Genomic DNA, 20,559 nt, shown 5'->3' on the forward strand with positions numbered 1-20,559 from the left:
CCCACATAGTCCCATATCAGGAAAATCAAGTTTGGTATCTTCTGTTTAAACTATAAATAAGGGCTTGGGCTTTGAAGTCAAAGGCACTACAAGAAAAACCTAAGTGTTTGCTTTGGGTTTAAGTCCACATTTAGTTAAATAGTTTGGGCTTATAGTTTGGGAACATCTTCCTAAGGCATTTGTAATTGTCCCTCTTTTATAGTAGTAATTTGCTCCTCCTTCGTCCATGGATGTAGGTCAATTGACCGAACCACGTAAATTTGGTGTTCTTGTCTCTTTTTATATTTCTGATTTATTGTCTTTATTGGGTTGCCAAATTACCCTGTGGTAAATTCTTGGGGCCTGCTCTAACAATCTCTATTGGGACATATGTGATAAGAACAACCCGAATCTAAAATCCATTCATTTTTAGACCTCGTCCTATCATCAGTAGCAAAGAAAATATTTCTAAAATTCTCATCAGCTGCTACACTAGCTTCAGCAGACTTAGTAGTTTTCTCAACAAGTTTTCCCTTTTCCTTTAATTTATTTTTTAATTTAAAGCAATCAGCCTTAATGTGCCCCATTTTTTGACAATATCTACACTCCAAATTTCTATGTCTGGATTTAGATCTAGATTTAGATCTACTACTATCAAATTCTCTTTTATCAATTCTATCCCTGACAACCAGACCCTCAACCTGATTCCCTCTACTTTCCCCAGTGATATCCCTGTCTATATGCTCCTTAGATTTTAGTGCAGATTTAATAATTTTCTGATATGAAATTGTTTCTTTTCCATAAATCATAGTATCACGGAACTACTTAAAGGATTGGGGAAGAGAACACAAAAGTAATAGGGCTTTATCCTCGTCATCAATTTTCGTATCTATATTCTCCAAATCCATAACTAAGGAATCAAAATTATCAAAATGTGAGAGTATAGATGTACCTTCAGTCATTACAAACTCTACTTCAAGTAGAGACGGATCTCCACTATCCTCTTTATATACAAGGCTTTAAGCTTGTCCCACATGCTTTTTGCCGTAGTCTCTGTAGCTACCTCTTGTAAAACCTCATCAAAGTGATTTAAAATAATGCTTGATCGGGCCTTCTTATCCATACCCGTAAGCTCTTCTTTTAACATATCATCTGGAATGTTCTCAGCTCCCTGTAGTGCAAAATCAACTCCGTCTTAAACCAGAATGGCCTGTATCTTGAGTTGCCACATGCCAAAGTTGATATTTCTATCGAATTTCTCGACAACGATCTTTGTTATTATCATCGTTGCCAAAAGATCCCGAAACCAGGCTCTGATACCAGTTTGTTAAAGCTAACTCTAGGAAATTTACTAAAGGATACTTTGGCAACAAAAAAAATAATAATAAAGCAGAAAAATAAAAGAGACAAGAACACCAGATTTATATGGTTCGGTCAATTGACCTACATCTACGGACGAAGGAAGAGCAAATCACTACTATAAAAGAGGACTATTACAAATGCCTTAGGAAGATGTTCCTAGGCCATAAAACACTTGAAACTACTAAATAAGAAAACCCAAAGCAAACAATTATGTGTTTCTTGTGGTACATTTGACTTTAAAGCCCAGGCCCTTATTTATAGTTTAAACAAGAGATATCAAACTTGATTTTCCTGATGTGGGACTATATGAGACTTGCCAAACTAACACCAACTAAGTCACGTCCTTGACTCCAGGACTTCATTTTGCTTCATGCCTTGCTATCGTAGTTAATCCTGCATATGTAAAACACACTTCGATCTAGACAATTAATACTAAGCAATAATCATGTTGTCCGGCATGTCATTGGTCCCTTGATGCTTCGTCCGATTCTTCGGCGCATCGTCCTCTCTTGCGGCCTATTGCCCAATCGGTCAATTGACTCCGTAACTCCGATATTCTTGGCGCAATATCCGCTCTTATTGGCCCGATTCCTGAATCCACCGCCCGAAGCCTTTTGTCGATACGTCGACCGTTCCTCCGGCCCGACGTCTAATCTTCTGACATGTTTTTCCCGGGCCCAACATGATTCTTCCTACTTTAATTATCTCATCCTGATCGAAGCATCCTGCGTCAATCAAAACACAGATTAAATCATAAACACATATCAATTGGTTTCATCATCAAAATCCGGGATTCAACATATGTGACTTTCTAAGCCTAATACCAAGCTGGCCATAAGTTGAACTCGTTAGAACTCCTTCTGACTTAGAACTTCTTCTGACTTAGTGAATTATTATCTCCATAATAATTCACTCAACTCATCGACTATGGATATACTAAGCAACTATGGTATAATCTATAGACGGTACAAGAGAATCTAATCCATTGGACCTATCTGTCCTCAATTACTATATATTTAAAGTCTTCAATCCATCTAATATCCTAGAGACTGTATATTGGGCATGGTGTTGTCAGGCCCATATGGGATCCATCCTAGTCTCTTATTGAATTCTCTCAAAGAACTCCTCTCTCAATCCGAAGTGACCCTAGCTAGGGATTTGCTTGATTGAGAATATAGGAGATATTTCTCTGATGATACTAAGAGTGGATGATCCTTTATTGATACCCAATTGCCTTCTAAGGTTGGCTACTATTCCCAATAACGATTTGTACTATATCTGAAACTTCTAAACCTATAAGTCTAGTATCAAAGAATGAAGTACTTAAACAAGATATCCTTGGTACCTCAAGTCTAAGGACTAGATACACAATTTAGACTACAGAATCATTATTTGACGATAAGGTATCATTAACCATTCAACATTCTGTAAGCGAATCATTTAGTAAACTAAGCACTTGCACTATACTCCTAGTGTTCTCACACAAACAACTATGAGACCAATTATCTCCATCGTATAGATAAGTATATAATATATCAGTTTATTCGATTAGATGTCCGTAATCTATGACCATAAATATTTAAAATTTATGTTTAAAGATAAATTGATCTAATTAATTATTATGATCTCTTCGTAATCTAATTCTCATTGCATAGTTTCATAAATATCATAATATATTTATTATATAATATAAAGTAAAAAATATCATAACTAAAAGTAACTATAAGAGATTAAGCAGCAAATTAATTATGGGCTACATATTGTACATCAAATCATTATCAATATATTTTCTTATATAAGTAGAACCCTTAACACTTGTTCCCACAAGCTAATTGGCCTCGGGAGAGTTCACCAGAGTTTTTTCTTTTAGAAATCAGATTTTTATTCTCCCTTGTTTATGATGTAATTAGTTAAATTAATAAATAAATATTTACTTTTTCAAAAAAAATAATTGCAACAAGAAATTGTTTACATTGTCTTCTTGAGGACTTGATGGACTCCTCATGGCTATTGTTGAGCATTGCAAACATCCTGAGCTTCCTCGAGTCACACAAGGCATGTCAGAATTTTAATACCTCATCTCCTTCGAATGTGTTTACATGCCATGCATTTAGTATTCATTATCGTCAAGAATTTTTATCCTAATATGTGCAATGTTGTCTCTTTTATAATCCTTGTTGTACGTATCCTATCGATGATAATGTAATAATCTAATTATACTCAAATATCAAATTATTCTATTGTAAAAATTAACTTGCTACCATCAATTAAGGGTAAAAAACTTGATATCAGTAGTATTCTGACAAATCCATTATACATATTCAAAGTTTCGTAATGAAATATTTGCTCCTATAAAATTTTAATATAATGTATATGTTTACCGTCCCTCCGAACAGGTGGATGAGTGAATTCTATAATTTTAGGGTTTCATCCAATATAGGAAACAATTTGGGCTAACATGATGGATATTAGTGTAATTTTTGAAATGTATTGATTAGATTGGATAAAGTCTTGATAGATCAGTATATGGATAGATTGGATAAAGTCTTGATAGATCAAATCTCATTTTCTGACGTTTATGTTAACAAGAATAAATAAGAATTATGGATATTAAATTATACTTAAATGTAGAGGATGATACAAAAATCCCGAAAACCCTTGCCGGCCTGCGCTGTTCTCTTCTCCTGGCTTATGTAAGCACCGCCTCATCCTACATCCGTATCCAGTGTGAGCCCGGGATACCAAAAGGCAACTTCCGATTGGTTGTTTTTGTGTGGGTCCAACAAAGAGAGTTATGAGGACCTTTCTGGTAGCGCATTCTTTCGTGCGTGGTGACTGGGACGGGACACAGGTGACACACCCCTTCCCCACTCACCCACTTAAAAATGCTCCGACCGGCCGGCCATTCCCATGGCTTCTCCTCGCCCGCTACCCCGAGTCCGTCCCCTCTGCGCTCTCTTCCTCTCTCTTCTCTTTCTCGTTTTCCTCCTCCCATGGGCGGCCGGCTCTTCTCCGCTGGAGTCATCCCACCTATATCGAGTCCTCCACGTCCAAGAACGGGAGCGCTTACCGCCCGCCGTCCAGGTGGCCGCCGCCCGTGGCCTTCTCGCCCGCCTCCTCCCATTCCACGTTTCCAGCTTCGAATTCGAGATCGTTTCCAAGGTCGGCAAGTTCTTGATAATGTCTCTTACTAAGACAGACGATCAAATAATATGAATACGTAGAATTTATTTCCTAAACTTGTTGCAGGACTACGCGTTTCTGCAATTCTTGAAAGGTTTGTGTTGAATCGAGGCTTTATGGGTTTGATTCTTGATGTGCTCTGTATGTGCTAGATCGTTGGTTCTTGGATTTCTTTAGGAGGGTTAAATTATCTGGTTTCTCCTGAATTGGTTTCCTTCTTCGTCCGTTTCCCCGAGTCTTGGGTTCCTTCCTCTAGCTTTATAATCATTTGGTTTGGGCCGAACCGATGGCCCAAACAATGACCTGGAGCCACGTTAGGCGGTGGAACCGCTTGAGGCTCAACCTCCCAAGTGGTTTGGGCAATGGTATCACCCAAACTAGGCGATGGTACCGCTAGAGCCTAGTTTCCGAGACTCTGTCAAGCGGTAGTATCGCCAAACTAGGTGGTGGTACCACCCAGTGTTAGTCTGTCAGGCGATAGTACCACCAGATTGGGGGGTGGTACTATCCAGTGTTAGTCTGTAGGCGGTGGTACCATCAGTACCTCGGAAACCGAGGATAAGACACTTTTTTGCTCTAATTTTGAAGCCATTGGGACATATAAATATCTCACTCCTTTCTGCATGAAAGAACAACAAAAGTGGCAACAAAGTGTGAAAAAATCTTTTAAGTGTTGAGGTGTAAAAGTGTTATAAAAGTACAAAGAGTCCTCCTCTCTCTTTAGCTTTATAATCATTCAAGGTGTGAGGCTTGTAAGAGTTGTCTTCTAAGCCCATGAAAAGGGAAAAATGTTGCAAGAAGATGGTTGATCTTAACCTATTGAAGGAAGACCATTAGTAGACGCTGATAATCTCGATAGAGAAAGAATCAAAAGTGGACATATGTCACAACGACTGAACCACTATAAATCTAATGTGTTCTTTTCTTACTGCGTACTTTTTTTACTTAGCTGCTCACTTCACTTTATATTTACTCTAAGTCATTATTCTTATTACTTTTAAATACATGTTTTATCGAAACGGTAAACACTAATTCACCACTCTCTTAGTGCCTAATTGATTGTAACAACTTTGAGCCATGAGGTTCAATAATGTAAATTATATATAACCAAACATCCACATATATATCAGATGGAATCTAAATGATTCTGCCGCATCTGCTTCATATTATCTTGAAAGTCCCAACTCTTTTAACAACCTGTGAATAGGAGAACTACATAAAATATTTAGCACCATAAACATGACCTACTTCAATAAATAACAGTAAATTGTGAAGTAAAAAGAAGTACAAAGGTCGCCACCATCTGTTTACAGGATAAGGATGCAGTTCAGAAGATCAAGTGTTCAATCCCATGTATTGGTTGGCATCTTCTGTTGTCATCAATCTACTCGGGCATGGACAGCGGAGGAACTCCAAGAAATGTTCTACTGTTGTCAATCAAATGTAAAAAAAAAGACAGCATGAAACATGCAAAACTGCAGCCTCTTGACGGTCAAAATCTGTTTGAGACAACACAAGATAAACACCATATCTCTACTCCTAGAGACAGTGCTATTGCAGGACTTCATGAGAGGGACATGGTAAGCTACTATCAGAATCCTCTTATTCTCGTTGAGAGATCTTGCATGTTTTTTTTTATAATCTTTTATAGATCTTACTACATCATTCCTTTACAATTCCTTTTGTAAAGGTTAAGTGGTGAAAAAGAGTTTTGACCCCAGGACCTTACAGTGATCTAACAAAGTCTTCATGACTAAATTAATTATAGATAATGTTTCCAACCCTCAAAATATGACAAATGAGTCTAGTACACCATCATCACTTGAAGTTCTGAGACCCATCAGATGATTTTTAAGATATAAATTGAGTTGGGTAAGCAAATCTCCAATTTTCAGCTGGGAGAAAGGTCAAAAGATAGGATGGAATTCTTATCTTTAGGGTCTCTACAGAATGCATAGTAATCAATCAAGTCTTCAACTGATTCTGAACCAATTGAATGCAGCTTCGAGTTCCTCTAATTAACTCTCCTTTCACTTCCTTCTTTAACCTCTAAATAATTTAGTTCTGTTATCATTTCCCTTTGGTATGCTGTGACTAGTCTGCTATCTGGTCCTCCCCCCTTCAGTGGACCAGACATATGTTGCCAATTTACTTCACTACAGAAAATTTATTTTTCTCAAACTTTTTGATGGTCACAAAAAAATCTACACGTATTTTCATTCGTAAAACCGTTTCTCAGATCTAAACAGCAGATGATGTTAATCTTAGGACTGATAAGCATCAGGATATATGTCCTAGAAGTCACAAGTTTAATTTAAATATTATAACAATTTCCTTCTGCTTTCTAGATCTTCACTACTAGCCAACCTTTGACCTAACCCTTTGTTAAAAGTATCTACAGATAGATTAGGATCGAAATACTCTGAAAGGCAGTCCATAAGCGGTCTTGCATTAATCTTCAATCATGTATGAGACATTTTGAGAGGTAGGAGCAGCTGAAAGATCATGAGATATTGCATTTTGAAAGAGAGATCCCTAGAATCAGAGATTTGATACTTGATGGATTTTCTAGTCATACTCCAGTGGTGCTTGCTAATTGATATCTACTCTTATGATGACCATAACAGTTTCAAGTTTCTATATTATGACAACTCATGGAAAAATCAGGTTCTGATTAATTTGTCAATTCTCTTTTCAGTTCAAGTAATTTGGATCAGAACACATACCTTTGGGCCCTATAATGTCTGCTAGACTTTATAACAAAAATAATGCAACTTGCAAACTTAACAATTTGATAGAATATCAATATCATATTCAATAAGACAATTTCAAGACGATAAATTTTAAACTTAAGAAGCTCCATGAATTGCTGATAGCTATGCTAGAACTTGAGCAAAGGTTTTCAAAATCTAAAAAAGCATTTGTCAGCATACCTAGCATACGAACCTGTAGGCAGAAAGAGACATAAGCCATGGAATTGTTCACAAAAAAATTGATGAACCTGTAGGCAGTAACGAACTTCTGAGGGATTCGTAAAAACAAAATTCTGATAAAGAAAAACAATCTCATTAGTCAGCTGAACCAGGAACCCAACTCCAATATATCTCATCAAATGGTCCATTTTTGTAACAAGTTCGGGTCATTGTACAAAATCTAGTTCTAGTTATCATTCTCACAATTGACATCATCATTAATTATTCTGAGAAACAAGAGGAAATGTGAAGCAAAGTACAAAAGTCTCACTTGGAAGCTTAGCAGAACACCGTAGTATGTCCAGTGCATTTTATGTAATATGGCAATGGATTAGTTTCCCTATTCATATGCCCAGGGATCCATGCTCTGCCATCATAACATCAGTAAGATTGACAAGTAATTCGTTTTCAGTAAGGCATTGGTCACTTTTCTTCTGTCTTATCCTCACTAAATCAATCCATTCCAACCCTATTTCTTTGTTTGTCTCTCCCTCTTCCAATATGCCTCCTTTTACAACACTCTATCCTTAATCTTGTCAAGACTTCAAAATGAACAGAAAGTTGATGGTATATAGATTTCTACACAACGCATCCGTCATTCATTCAAAAACTTAACGAGGAATTCAAAATACACAGGAAAAAAAATGCTTACTTGCAAATAATTTATCGTCTCAGACCCTCATATTACCTCATACATAGAATAAAAAGAAGCCTAACAGCATGTAGACTGCAGTCTCATGGCGTGACATTGCCTCACTCGAGGCCAGGATCCTTAGGAGTCGCCGGCATGCCTGAACTCCTGCAGCTCCTTGAAGTTGAGCCATGGCTTGATCCACACCTTGGCCTCGTATATCTTCTTCTTCCCGGCGTCGATGACCTCGATGGTCAGGTGGTGAAGAGTCCCCACAACCACCTGCTCCCTCGCCTTGACCACACGCGCGAACTCCAACAGGGCATTCTTCGCCACAAAAGACACAAGATTTAAGCACCAAGCACAGAAAGATCAGCGGGATCACCAACTACATGATCTAGGGTTAGCGATTACTCAATACAGTAAGCAAATCGAACGATAACAAAAAAGCAGATAAGCATCAAAGATATATGTAAGACCATATGTCTCAAAAAATAAAACTATAAAGGGAGAAGATATATAACCTTGGAATTCATACAATCACCTTAAAGATGACGCAGAGAATCCAGCGACAGAACGAAAAGGAGTTCGAAGACGATCCAATAATCGCAACAGAGGCGAAAAGGCGAAGAAGAGATCAAACAAGGACATGCTTCTTGTTGTCTTCGTCGACGGCGAAGCGGGCAAGCTGCTCGATCTCGGCGCCGACCGGAGCCCCCTCCGCGTCGCTGATCCCTCCGACGGTCACCGTCGCGTCCGGATCCGACGCCGTCGCCACGGACAGAGAGAAGCAGAGTAGAACGAGGAGGACGAGGAGCAGTGACGGCCGGGACCGAAGAGCCAAGTAAGAATCCGCCATTTCCACCGTCTCTCTCTCTCACTCTCCCTGCCTCCGGGGGTGATATGGCGAGGGCGTCTCATGCTTAGTGACGCGGTTGATATCGGATTCGGGGAGTGGCCTCCGGAGCCGTCGGATCCGGGTGGGGTTGCAGCCGCCGCCGTTCTCTTGCACAATTCCTTCATTCCAAACAAGGTTCGAATAACGGGCACGAATTGAGACATTGAGAATCCAAAACCGTCCGGGTTCACAATAAAGCGTTAAGCACCGCTTTTTAGAGTCTAGTTGTATTCGAAGGTGGGAAAGTGTTGCCAAATAATTTATGATTTTTTTATGGTTAAAATCAAATTTTTTAAAGGGTATTAATGCCTTTCAACTATGGTTATCGAAAAAAATATATTTATCTCAAATTAAAATAAATATATATCCATGACTAAAAATAGTTAATATTAACTAATTAAGATAAAACGTATTGTCCGTCAACCACAATGATAATTAGTGAATGAAGATTAACCACAATGACAGCAATATATCTTGTAATAAATATATATATTCAACTAGAATCCTAAGGGATGAATATAATAAACTCATGACTAAATATAGTAAATGTAACTAATTGAGTTGAAAATAATTTAAATATAATATTCATATAACCAAAATGAGATTGTAAACGTTATTAATGTCTTTTAAATAACAGTTAGTGAAATGATAATTAGCTAAAGAAGATTAACCACAATGACTTGTTTATTTTGGTGGAGGATATATATATATATATATATATATATATATATATATATATATATATATATATGTAATTTTGCCCCTAAATTTATTTCTAGGAAAATCCGGACCCCAAACTTTCTCTTTGTAGTTGCGATTTAATGATCCCCTCACGTCCGTGCGTCGCCACCAACAGCGAAATAGGAGCGGGCGAGGAAGACGAGATCGAGAGACGGAGCTTCGCTCGTCCCACCCAGTTGTCCCGCTCGTCGAAAACCCCTACCTTTGCTCCTCAGGCGATCGATCCCGTCGTCGGGCCCTGCCCCTAGGTTTGCCTCCACTCCTTTCTCCTACCCCGTTACTATTGCGACGCATTGATATGCTCTTGTTTCTTTTGCTATGGATCTTGTCTCGATTTCCGTTTAATTGCTCAGGGTTGTATTTGTTCTGCGTAGATTCTCGGTTCCATTTGGATTACACCTTTTCTTCTATGTTTCTCGTGAGGTTCATCGGGGCGGATCCTCTTGGGGAATCTCAATTAGGGTTTGGATTGTGCGGGCGTGGGGCTTTAATTTGATTAATTATGTTGATTTGGATTGTTGATTGCTCGAATTTGGATGGTGAATCACGGGAAGTGCCATTGTGTAACATTTATTTATGTTTTGTAGATAGAGTTTTTGGTCCTTCCGCAGCTACTCAAGTGCTCAGCCTATTGTCAGAGCTGGAATGGAGGGCATAAATGGTATATAAACTTGGTCTTGTTTTTCATTGTTTAGCTATAAGTTGTTGTCAACTTGTTGTCAAAGCTTTGGGAGTTGAGATGCATTAAAGAGAGTTTGCAATTTTGTTATAAGCAACGATTGAAAAGGCGCTAGGTGCCAAAAAAGTGCCAAGGTCCAAAAACGTCCGAGGTACTAAGCGCTCGCCCGAGCGAAACGAGACACTAAAATATAAAAATATATAATATAATTATTTAAATAAAAATATATTATTTATCCTGAAATCTAATAATAATTTTAAATAAATAAAAATTAATAGTATTAAAATCAAAATAATATATAATTAATCTAATAAATAAAAATGTTGTTACTAGTATACAGTTAGTAGTATACGATTAATGTATTGTTAACAGTATACTATTGAAGTAAGAAGAGTGTGAGTAAGAGGAAGACTGAGGCTACTGACTGAGAGCAGCGGTAGTGGTAGTAGCGAGAAGCGGCAGTGGCAGCGACAACGGTAGCGGCGAGCGATGGCAACGGGAGCGGTGATAGTGGCAACGATAGCGGTAGCAGCGAGTAGCGGGAGTAGGAGCGGCGAGCGTCGATAGTGGCAGCGGTAGTGGTAGTAGCGAGCAGAGGCAGAGACAAGGCTGAAGGGTAGAGACCAAGGAACTTCGTAAGACCGGTGTCAACGAGCTTCTCATCAAGATAGTCAAAAGTGAATGACTTCAGGTCATGCAAGAATATACGACAAAGGAACGAAGTAGGTAGTATGTGGTGCTGTACCTTTGCTACTCAGTGGAGTGGGCAGCAGGGTTGATGGAGATACGGTATAATCCCAGAGGTGACTAAAACTATTAGAGACTTACTCCAAGTTGGGATAAAAACTTCTTGCATTCTACAAGTTCGATGGTATTGAGAAGGTGAATCACAGTAGCTAACTCAACGCAAGGAGTGCAAACACTTCGAGTGCTTTAGAAGTGTGAGCAAAAAGCAGAGGAAGGTTAGTAACTAGCTCGATATATGAAGTACAACCCTCAAGGAGGTAAGCAAAGTCAAGTAACCTTTGTTTTCTCTACTCTTAAGAGAATAGGTGAAATCAAGTACCCCAATTCTCTTATCTATCCAGTAGAGGAGCTTTACACATGTTTAAAGACCCTTCGAAAAAACCAAATGGAAGACAATAGTTTTTAAATCCCCACCAATGGTGATTAGTGCTACTGAGAGTAGATTATCCGCTTCACTTCCCAACAGAATGCCAATCGAAAGCGAAAGTGATACGAACCTACTTGAAAGTAACAACTAAGTGAAAGAAGAGTTGATCGGTAAATCTTGTGGAGGAAGGACCTAAAAACTTCAAAAGTTTGCAAGGTGATGCTCGTTAAAGCACCAACAAGCATCCACCAAGTTCAAGCATGAGGCATTTGAGAGACTAGCGCATAGTAAGGATAGTCTTTTTCTTCATCCAAAGAGTCTATAGGAACTAACAGGGATTGATACAACTCAGCCAACCCCACACTAGAGTCAGAATCATTGGCGAGTTGAAGCAGCATGACAGATCAAAAGTTCGACTACTCAACAACAACAACAGAGAACTGCTAGGAGCTAAGAGGCACATTACAGCTAGAGTAGAAGATTGAAAACTCAGCAAAGACAAGAAGTTGTAGTGTCGGCAAAGGCTTCGACAAGGACGTCAAAGGAATAAGTAGGGGAGAATGTCACGGACAAAACTGTAAACATGGTGTTTACTGTAATGCTCATGTATGTCCACGTCTTTTGATTTGTTCATGCTTTGTACAGCATGTAGAGGGACAGTCGAAGGTTTAACAGCCCTAATTTAGTTGGGTTTGGTGATCATTTTAGGCTTATAAATAAAGGTTGTGTCATGCGGATACTTATGAGAAATTTTGGTTTGTAGTGGACCATTTTAGATCCTTTCTTGTGTGATTGTTCAGAGCTTATGAAGTATTTTTATAATTTGCATTGTTTATGAAGTATTTCTTGAAATGATTGCTTGAATATCCCAAGTGAGGCGCTTTCTCTAACTCGTTTTCTCTTACATAGGTTCTAAGGGATCATAGGAGGTTTCGGAGAAGTTGACCTTTGCGAATGGACACATAAGGGTACCACACAACTTAGGCAAAACTAGCTAAGTCCGTGATAGTAGGTCACAACAACCGAACCACTATAAATTCGATGTGCTTTTTTTCTTTTGCTATTTACCTTTATTGCTTATTGATTTTATTGATTATTACATTCTACGAATGTTTTTAAGTTAAGTATGTTTTCGATATGCGCTTTATTGAACGAGGTTTTTCTAAATCATTATTTTTACAGAAGTACGGATCAAGAGCGACACTAAGAGAGGGGGTGAATTAGTGCAGCGGAGAAAATCATTGGTTTATAAAATATTTCATTCATCAAAAACTAATTTTGGAAAGTGCTTGGCTTTAGAATGAAAGAACTAGCAGTTGTCTAAGAAAGTAATGATAGTAATGAAAAGAAAAAGGGAAATAAAGACATCGGAATTTAAAGTGGTTCAGTCATTGTGACCTACATCCACTTCTGATTCCTCCTCCATTGAGGTCACCGGCGTCTACTAATGGTCTTCCTTCAATAGGCGAAGACCAACAACCTCTTTACGATGATTTATTTTTTTCATGGGTTTAGGAGATAACCCTTACGAGCCTCACACTTCTCTTGAATGATCTCAACACTTAGAAAGAGAGGAGGAGGACTCTTTATACTTTTACAATACTTTTAGCACCCTAAGAATTTAAGATTATGTTCACACTTTCGTGCCCTTTCATGCCAAAAATGGTGGGATATTTATAGACCACAATGGCTTCAGAATTGGAGTAAAAAAGTATAACATCCTCGGATTTTGGGGTACTGGCGGTATCATTGCCATTATTGGGCGGTACTATCACCTACAAACTGACACTAGGTGGTACCACTGCCCAATCTGGGTAGTACCACTACCTGACAGAGCTCGAAGATCGAGCTCTCTGGCGGTACCCACCACCCATAGCACTTAGGAGACCGAGTCCCAAGTGGTGCCACAACTGGCTGTGACTTCAGGTGCTGAATGGGCTGTTCAACTAGCCCAATTTAGCCTTGTTTAGGGCCCAGTTGACCTTTAACTGAGTTAGTGGGATTACATTCCAATCCTAACTCAATTAATGTACTAACTATGATTAAGGCAACCAATCTCTATCTGGTATGTCGAGTTTTCTCTCGACGATCCTCCGGTGAACTTCTCAGCGAGTTTTTCGGCAAGCTTCTAGTGAACTCCAACAAACTCTCAGCGAACTCACGACAAACTCTCGACGAACTTCCGACGAACTCTTGGCGAGCTTCCAGCAAACTCTCGGTATATCATTCGAATCTTCGATTTCGGCCCATCATCTACTTTATGCCTTACCACTATCGTAGTTAATTCTGCACATTTATCTCAATACATAAATTAGATCAAACAATTTATCAATTAATTTTATGATCATAATTTTAGATTCAACATAGTGCATCTTCCAATTTATTTTTTTTTAACATCGTTTGATTTATCCAATTAATTAAATTTATATGAATTTAATTAATTGGATGAAATCCAAAGGTATTAAAAAATAAATAAATTTGAAGCCGCACTACAACAAGGAGGTTTATGCATTGCAACATGAAAATAAACATAATTGGAACTCTAATACCACGTGTTGTGCATACTGTGAAGAGGAAAAGGTAAGAAAAGCAAAAAACATAATTGAACGAATTTTTAATTTTATATTTAGTAACTCGTAATTTAATATTTCAGGATTTATGATAAGATACTATAGTATCAAACAAATATAGATTGTAAGCCATAAGTGAACATGTTCCAATCACATTTGACATTTGAATTTAAAGACAAAGTAAACTGATTATTTTCAAATGAACAAGAATAACTAGATTTGTCCAAATAAAAAACAAAAATTAAATTTCGTCTAAATGACGGTGCAACAAAAGTATTTTTCAAATCCAAATAATATATAGTATACAATAACAATCTAAATGTGTTTATAGCTTCCACATCTATCGATTTTTCATTCCCCACATAAATGCATCTCTCAGCATCATTGGGCCTTCGATAGCTCAGGCAACCCTGCATTGAAACACTGATATTAGTAGTTGCACCGGAGTCTAACCATCAAGTGATTTTAGGTACTAAAGTTAAATTAACTTCAGAATAAACCAAAGTAAGGAACGTACATTTTTTAGCATGCTAAAGTGATATTTAGCATAGTCCTTCTTCAAATGCCTAGATTTCTTGTAGAAGAAATAAGTATCATCCTTATTTTGTTTCTTCTGTACTGAACCTTTATCGGCCTCATTCTTTCCATATTTGTATTTTTTTTTGTTGCACTTGTCCTTAGAGGTGCTGGCCAAGTTGGCACTTTCAGTCTTTTCTTGCTACAACTTTTCTTTTTTTGCACACAATATGAAATGAGTTCAAAACCAAATGGACAAGTAAGTCCTCTGATAAGCCAAATTTTAATGTTTTAAACTTTGAAGTAAAATTAGACATCTCCATGATGTACTCTCTTATATTTCCTTTGCTGTTTTACCTGATGGAAATTAGGCTTTGAAGCAGAATGCTTGTTTCTACCTTATCGTTTTTAAGAAAATACTTTTCTATTTTGACAAGGAAATCTTTGGCCTTTGTAATCCCTTCGGATACCGCACCCCTAAATGCTTTCGGAATGTCGTGCTTAATAATCATGAGACTCATGCGATTAGACCTGTCCCACTTCTGATATAGTCTCCTTTCATCATGAGTACTATTTTCCGTAAGAGAAGCGGGTTGGTCTTCCCTTAGTGCAAGGTCCATATCTATGCAACCCAAAACGATCAGAATGTTTTCCTTCCAATCCTTAAAGTTGGTTTCGTTTAGAACCGGTACTGAATTGAGGTTATTAGATATTGTTACAAGAGAACCTAAACAAAAGAACAATAGACAACCACAAATTATGCTTATATATATTACTATAAACTTAAGTAAATTCAAATAATGATATAACCCATCTCAAGATACTAAGTGCAACATTAATATCTTGTCTTTGGACTTCAATATTAATTGCTAGTGGTAGTCTTATTGTAATAATCAACACTGATAATAAGACATGTCAAATGATAAATCCATCTTTGGATTGATTTATTATTCATATGTACAACTTTATAATTGCCACATGTTTACCATTATTGGTGTGTATATAATTGCCACATGTCAAATGATAAATTTTCTATGGATGTAAATACATACTACATTTAATATTTTCATGAGAAATGCCACACATGAGAGGTCACTTTAGTAACTTCATGCATCAAATTACTCAATCTAATATTAAACAACTTTATAATCACTAATTGAATTTGAATCATATTAATCAAATTGGCTTAACCTTAATTTGTTAATTCAAATTAAGGTTTATTCTGAAGTCAATTTAACTTCAGTACCTAGAAACAGTTTGTGATTGGACTTCGATACAACTACTAACATCAGTGTTTCAATGTAGGGTTGCTTGAGCTACCGAAGGCCCAATGATGTTGAGAGACGCATTTATATGGGAGACGAAAAATCGATAGATGCAAAAGCTATAGGTACATTTAGATTGTTATTGTATATTGAATACTATTTGGATTTGAAAGACACTTTTGTTTTACCATCATTTAGACGGAATTTAATTTTTATTTCTTATTTGAACAAATCTAGTTATTCTTGTTCATTTGGAAATAATCAGTTTACTTTGTTTTTAAATTCAAATGTGATTGTAACTGGTTCACTTATGGCTTATGACAATCTATATTTGCTGGATACTATAGTGTCTTATCATGAACCCCTAAATGTGGAATTGCGAGGTGCTAAACGTAAAATTAAAAATTCGGGTGTATTATAGCATGAACGTTTGTGTCAGATATCTAGAAATAGAGTTGAAAAACTTATGTTGGATTCTTGATCCCAGTGACTTATTAGGTTTAGATGTTTGTGTTGAATGCATTAAAGGTAAATAAATCAAACCTCAGAGATTAAGTGCATATAGAGCTACAAATGTCTTAGAATTGATACATACAGATATTTGTGGACCATCTCCTACACCTTCGTGGAATGACCAATAATACTTTATATCATTCATAGATGATTACTCTAGATATGAATACTTATATCTAATACATGAAAAATTTAAGTCTTTGGATGTGTTCAAATCATTTAAACCTAAAGTTGAAAATCAACTCGGCAAAAGGATAAAAAGCATTAGATCTAACCGTGGAGGGGAATATTACAACAGAAATGACGGCTCAAGTGAATAACGTCGAGGACCATTTGCTCTATACTTAGAGGAGTGTGGAATTATCCCTCTGTATAAAATGCCAAGGTCACCTAACATGAATGGTGTAGTTGAAAGACGAAACTGCATACTTAAAGACATAGTAAGAAATATGATTTTTTAATCTACTTTGCCAGAGTCACCCTGAAGAGAAGCAATAAAAACTATAGCTTACATTCTTATAGAGTACCAATTAAAGCAACTACAAAAACACCTTATGAGCTTTGGACCGGAAGAAAGCCTAGTCTAAGACACTTTCATAGGTTGTCTATCTAAGACAAGGCTTTACAGGCCTAACGAAAAGAAATTGGAACCCCAAACAATAAGCAATTATTTTATTGGTTATTCTGAACGATCTAAGGGGTACAAATTTTATAATCCCAAATCAATAAATATTTTTGAGACGAGTATTGCTACAAGGATATTGAGTTTGGGGGGAGAAATAAGGTTAAAGACTTTACGTTTGAGGAAGAATTGGTTCAATTTAATCCAATTTATATAGTTGCCACTGATGTGGTAAATTCAATACCTCAAAAGGATATAGTTATTTCAACTCTCATATAGTATAAGAAAATTATTCATGAGGATCAAACTCAACATCCATAAGAACATATGCCACAAGAGCTAGCACCTTTGTGATGATCCATTAGGGTAAGGAGGAGTGTCATTTCATATGATTATATGGTATTTCTCTGGGAACATGAAAAAAGTAGTGATATGATGGAAGATGATCCAATCAACTTCTGTCAAGCCATAGAGGATTCCAATTCTGATAAGTGGATTAAAGCAATGAATCAAGAGTATAAGTCCATACAAGACAATAAAGTTTGAGAACTTGTCCCATTACTAGAAGGAGTGAAACCTATTGGTTGTAAATGAATTTTTAAAACCAAAAGGGATTCTAATGGTAATGTGGAGAGATATAATGCACGTCTTGTGGCAAAGGGCTATACTCAAAAAGAAGGGATTGACTTTAAATAAACCTCTCCGGTTTTAACGAATGACTCTTTTAGAATAATTATGGCTTTAGCCACACATTTTGATTTGGAGCTCTTTTAGATGGATGTCAAAATAACAATTCTCAATGGAAATATTGATGAAATAATTTATATGGTACAACTAGAATACTTTGTATCAAAACAACCTAAAGAAAATAATATGTAAATTGATAAAATCTATCTATGAGATAAAACATATTGAATCTTGGATTTTGACGATGAAATCAATTAATGAGTTTACGATCTAATGTACATTTAAGTGACGTAGGACTATATTCAATCAGGAAAGATAAATTGATTAAAGCAGTGGAATCAAAAGTTGGGCTAAAATGGAACATGTCAGAAGATTGGATGTCGGACCGGAGGAATGGTCGACATATCAGCAGAAGGCTTCGTGCCATGAGTTCGAGCATCGGGCCAAAAGGATCAGACATTGCACTAAGGAGATCGGGTGTTGCGGATATCAACATGTCGATTGGGCAATACATCATAAGAGAAGACGATATGCCGAAGGTTCGGGTGAAGCATCGGATGAACCAATGACATGTTGGATAACTTAGAATTCTTACTTATAATAATTTGTCTAGATCGAAGTAGTTTTAGTTCTAATTGGATTGTTTAGAATGTAATTAGACCAACTCAATTATGGGTTAACTCGGCCTGAATTGGGGTTATTTTGGGCCAAGTGGAAGGCCCAATTAGTGACCTATAGTTGGCCCAAGCTGTGACACTGCCAGTTTAGGTGATAATATTGCTCAGATACAATCTCCCAGACTGTGTTAGGCGATGGTACCACCTAGTCTCAAACTAGCAGGCGGTGGTATTGCCAGTACCCCGAAAACCCAAGATGAGATCATTTGGTCCCTAAATTTGAATTCATTTGGGGCCTAAAAAAGCCCTACTCATCCTTACTCAGTAAACACATCAATTGTGAGTTAAAGAAAAGAAAAATGCTATAGTAATATTATAAAAACTCGTCTCAAGCTCTCAGTATTATATATGAAGTTTAAGAGAGAGGTGAGGTTGTAAAGGTTATCTCCTAAACCGGTGAAAAGGAGAAAATGGGTGTAAAAGGATAGTTGATCTTCCTCCGTTGAAAGAAGATCGATAGTGAAAGCCGATGGCCTTGAGTGAAGAGGAATCAGGAGTGGATGCAGGTCACGATGATCGAACCACTATAAAACTTAGTTTGTATTTATATTTTGTTGTTTACCTTTATTGCAAACTGCTTTACTTGCTCATTACATTTTTATGAACGTTTTCGAGTTAAACATATTTCCAATATGATTTTATCGAACGAAATTTTCGAATCGATGTAATTTTTATCGTAAGCACTAATTCACACTCCCCCCCTCTTAGTGCCGATTTCGATCCTAACAAAACAAACATCCTTTTAGTAGTATCACAAATTTCATCAAGTAATTATCTCATTTGGTTTTAAGATGAATGTTGTTGATGATTGCATGTATCATAAATTCAGTGGGAGCAAATTTATTTTACTAATATTTTATATGGATGACATTCTGCTTGCCACTAATGATATAGACATATTGCACGAAACCAAGAGATTTTTATCTAGAAATTTTGAGATGAAAGATCTTGGTGATGCCCCTTTTGTATTAGGAATCCAAATACACCGAGATAGATCGCGAGGTATTCTAGGATTATTACAAAGGAACTATATCGATAAAGTACTCAAAAGGTTTAGCATATAGGATTGTAAACCAGGAGACACCCCTATCACAAAGGGAGACAAGTTCAGTCTCAATCAGTGCCTTAAAAAAAATCTGGAAACTTAAGAAATGCAGAAGATTTCCTATGCATTAGCTTTAGAGAGTCTAATGTATGCACAGGTTTGTACGCGTCAAGATATAATGTACATTGTTGGAATGTTAGATAGATACTTAAGCAATCATGGAATGAATCATTGGAATGTAGCTAAAAGAGTCATGAGATATTTAAAGAGAACAAAAGATCATATGGGAGATCAGACCATTTGAAGATCATTGGATATTCTGACTCCGATTTTACTAGATGCTAAGACAATATGATTTAATATTCTCCGACACATTCAAAAATAATAATTAATTATAAAAATAATATATAATTAATCTAGAATTATACACATGAATACATTTAATGAGACTTGTATTTTATAATTTATAATTTATACAAATACTATATTGTGGAGCATGACATAGTTGTAATATGCTTAGACATCTAAGATTACAATTAATTAAAGGTCAAAGAGAGTTAAGTTGGTAATTGCTGATTTATTTGGCAAATCAAAAATTTATGGCTATTGAATTGACTTGCTAAATACATAAGAAAGATCAGAAAAACTCAACCATATGACTTTAACTTAGTGTAAAAAAAAATCTAATTAATGAAATACGATGTTAATTTAAAGCTGAAGTAAATGCATTCTGAAAGTAGAAATTTATTCAGAAAAAAGGAAAGAAAAAAGTGTAAGAGTTGTTTGTATTAGTTTGAAAATAGTATCTCATTCATTTCAATATAGTGCTACTTGATTAACCTCTCATCAGATTCTATCGTTATTGTTGGAGAAGCATCTTATGCTTATATTTACAGTGTGCAAAACTAGGAGGAAAAAGAAAGGCCATGCTCAACATCAAACACAATGAAAAAGTATTGCATTTCGGAAGGAGATTATTATCAAACCATGAGTGCTTTCAACGTTCCCAAAAATGACGGCACAGTTCCAGTGGAAGAATAGTCAATACTCTGAAATTTGGAACCTATTTTTCTGAAGCAAAATCTCAAAATATATTATGCTGCAA

General features: G+C 36.7%; 2 long non-coding RNA genes across 2 annotated transcripts; one reads left to right on the forward strand and one right to left on the reverse strand.

The window, feature by feature from the left end:
* The first annotated feature begins 4,002 nt into the window (after positions 1-4,002).
* LOC135587681 (uncharacterized) lies at positions 4,003-4,657 on the forward strand. Its single transcript, XR_010475952.1, has 2 exons — positions 4,003-4,503; positions 4,591-4,657. It is a non-coding gene; the product is annotated as an uncharacterized LOC135587681 (long non-coding RNA).
* A 3,415-nt stretch (positions 4,658-8,072) lies between these two features.
* Positions 8,073-9,237, reverse strand: LOC135678611 (uncharacterized). The gene is made up of 2 exons (XR_010515026.1): positions 8,652-9,237; positions 8,073-8,454 (listed from the first exon to the last, which is right to left on the reverse strand). It is a non-coding gene; the product is annotated as an uncharacterized LOC135678611 (long non-coding RNA).
* Between the last annotated feature and the right edge of the window lie 11,322 nt (positions 9,238-20,559).

The sequence above is a fragment of the Musa acuminata genome, chromosome BXJ1-1, assembly GCF_036884655.1.
Source record: "Musa acuminata AAA Group cultivar baxijiao chromosome BXJ1-1, Cavendish_Baxijiao_AAA, whole genome shotgun sequence".
Taxonomy (NCBI): Eukaryota; Viridiplantae; Streptophyta; class Magnoliopsida; order Zingiberales; family Musaceae; genus Musa; species Musa acuminata.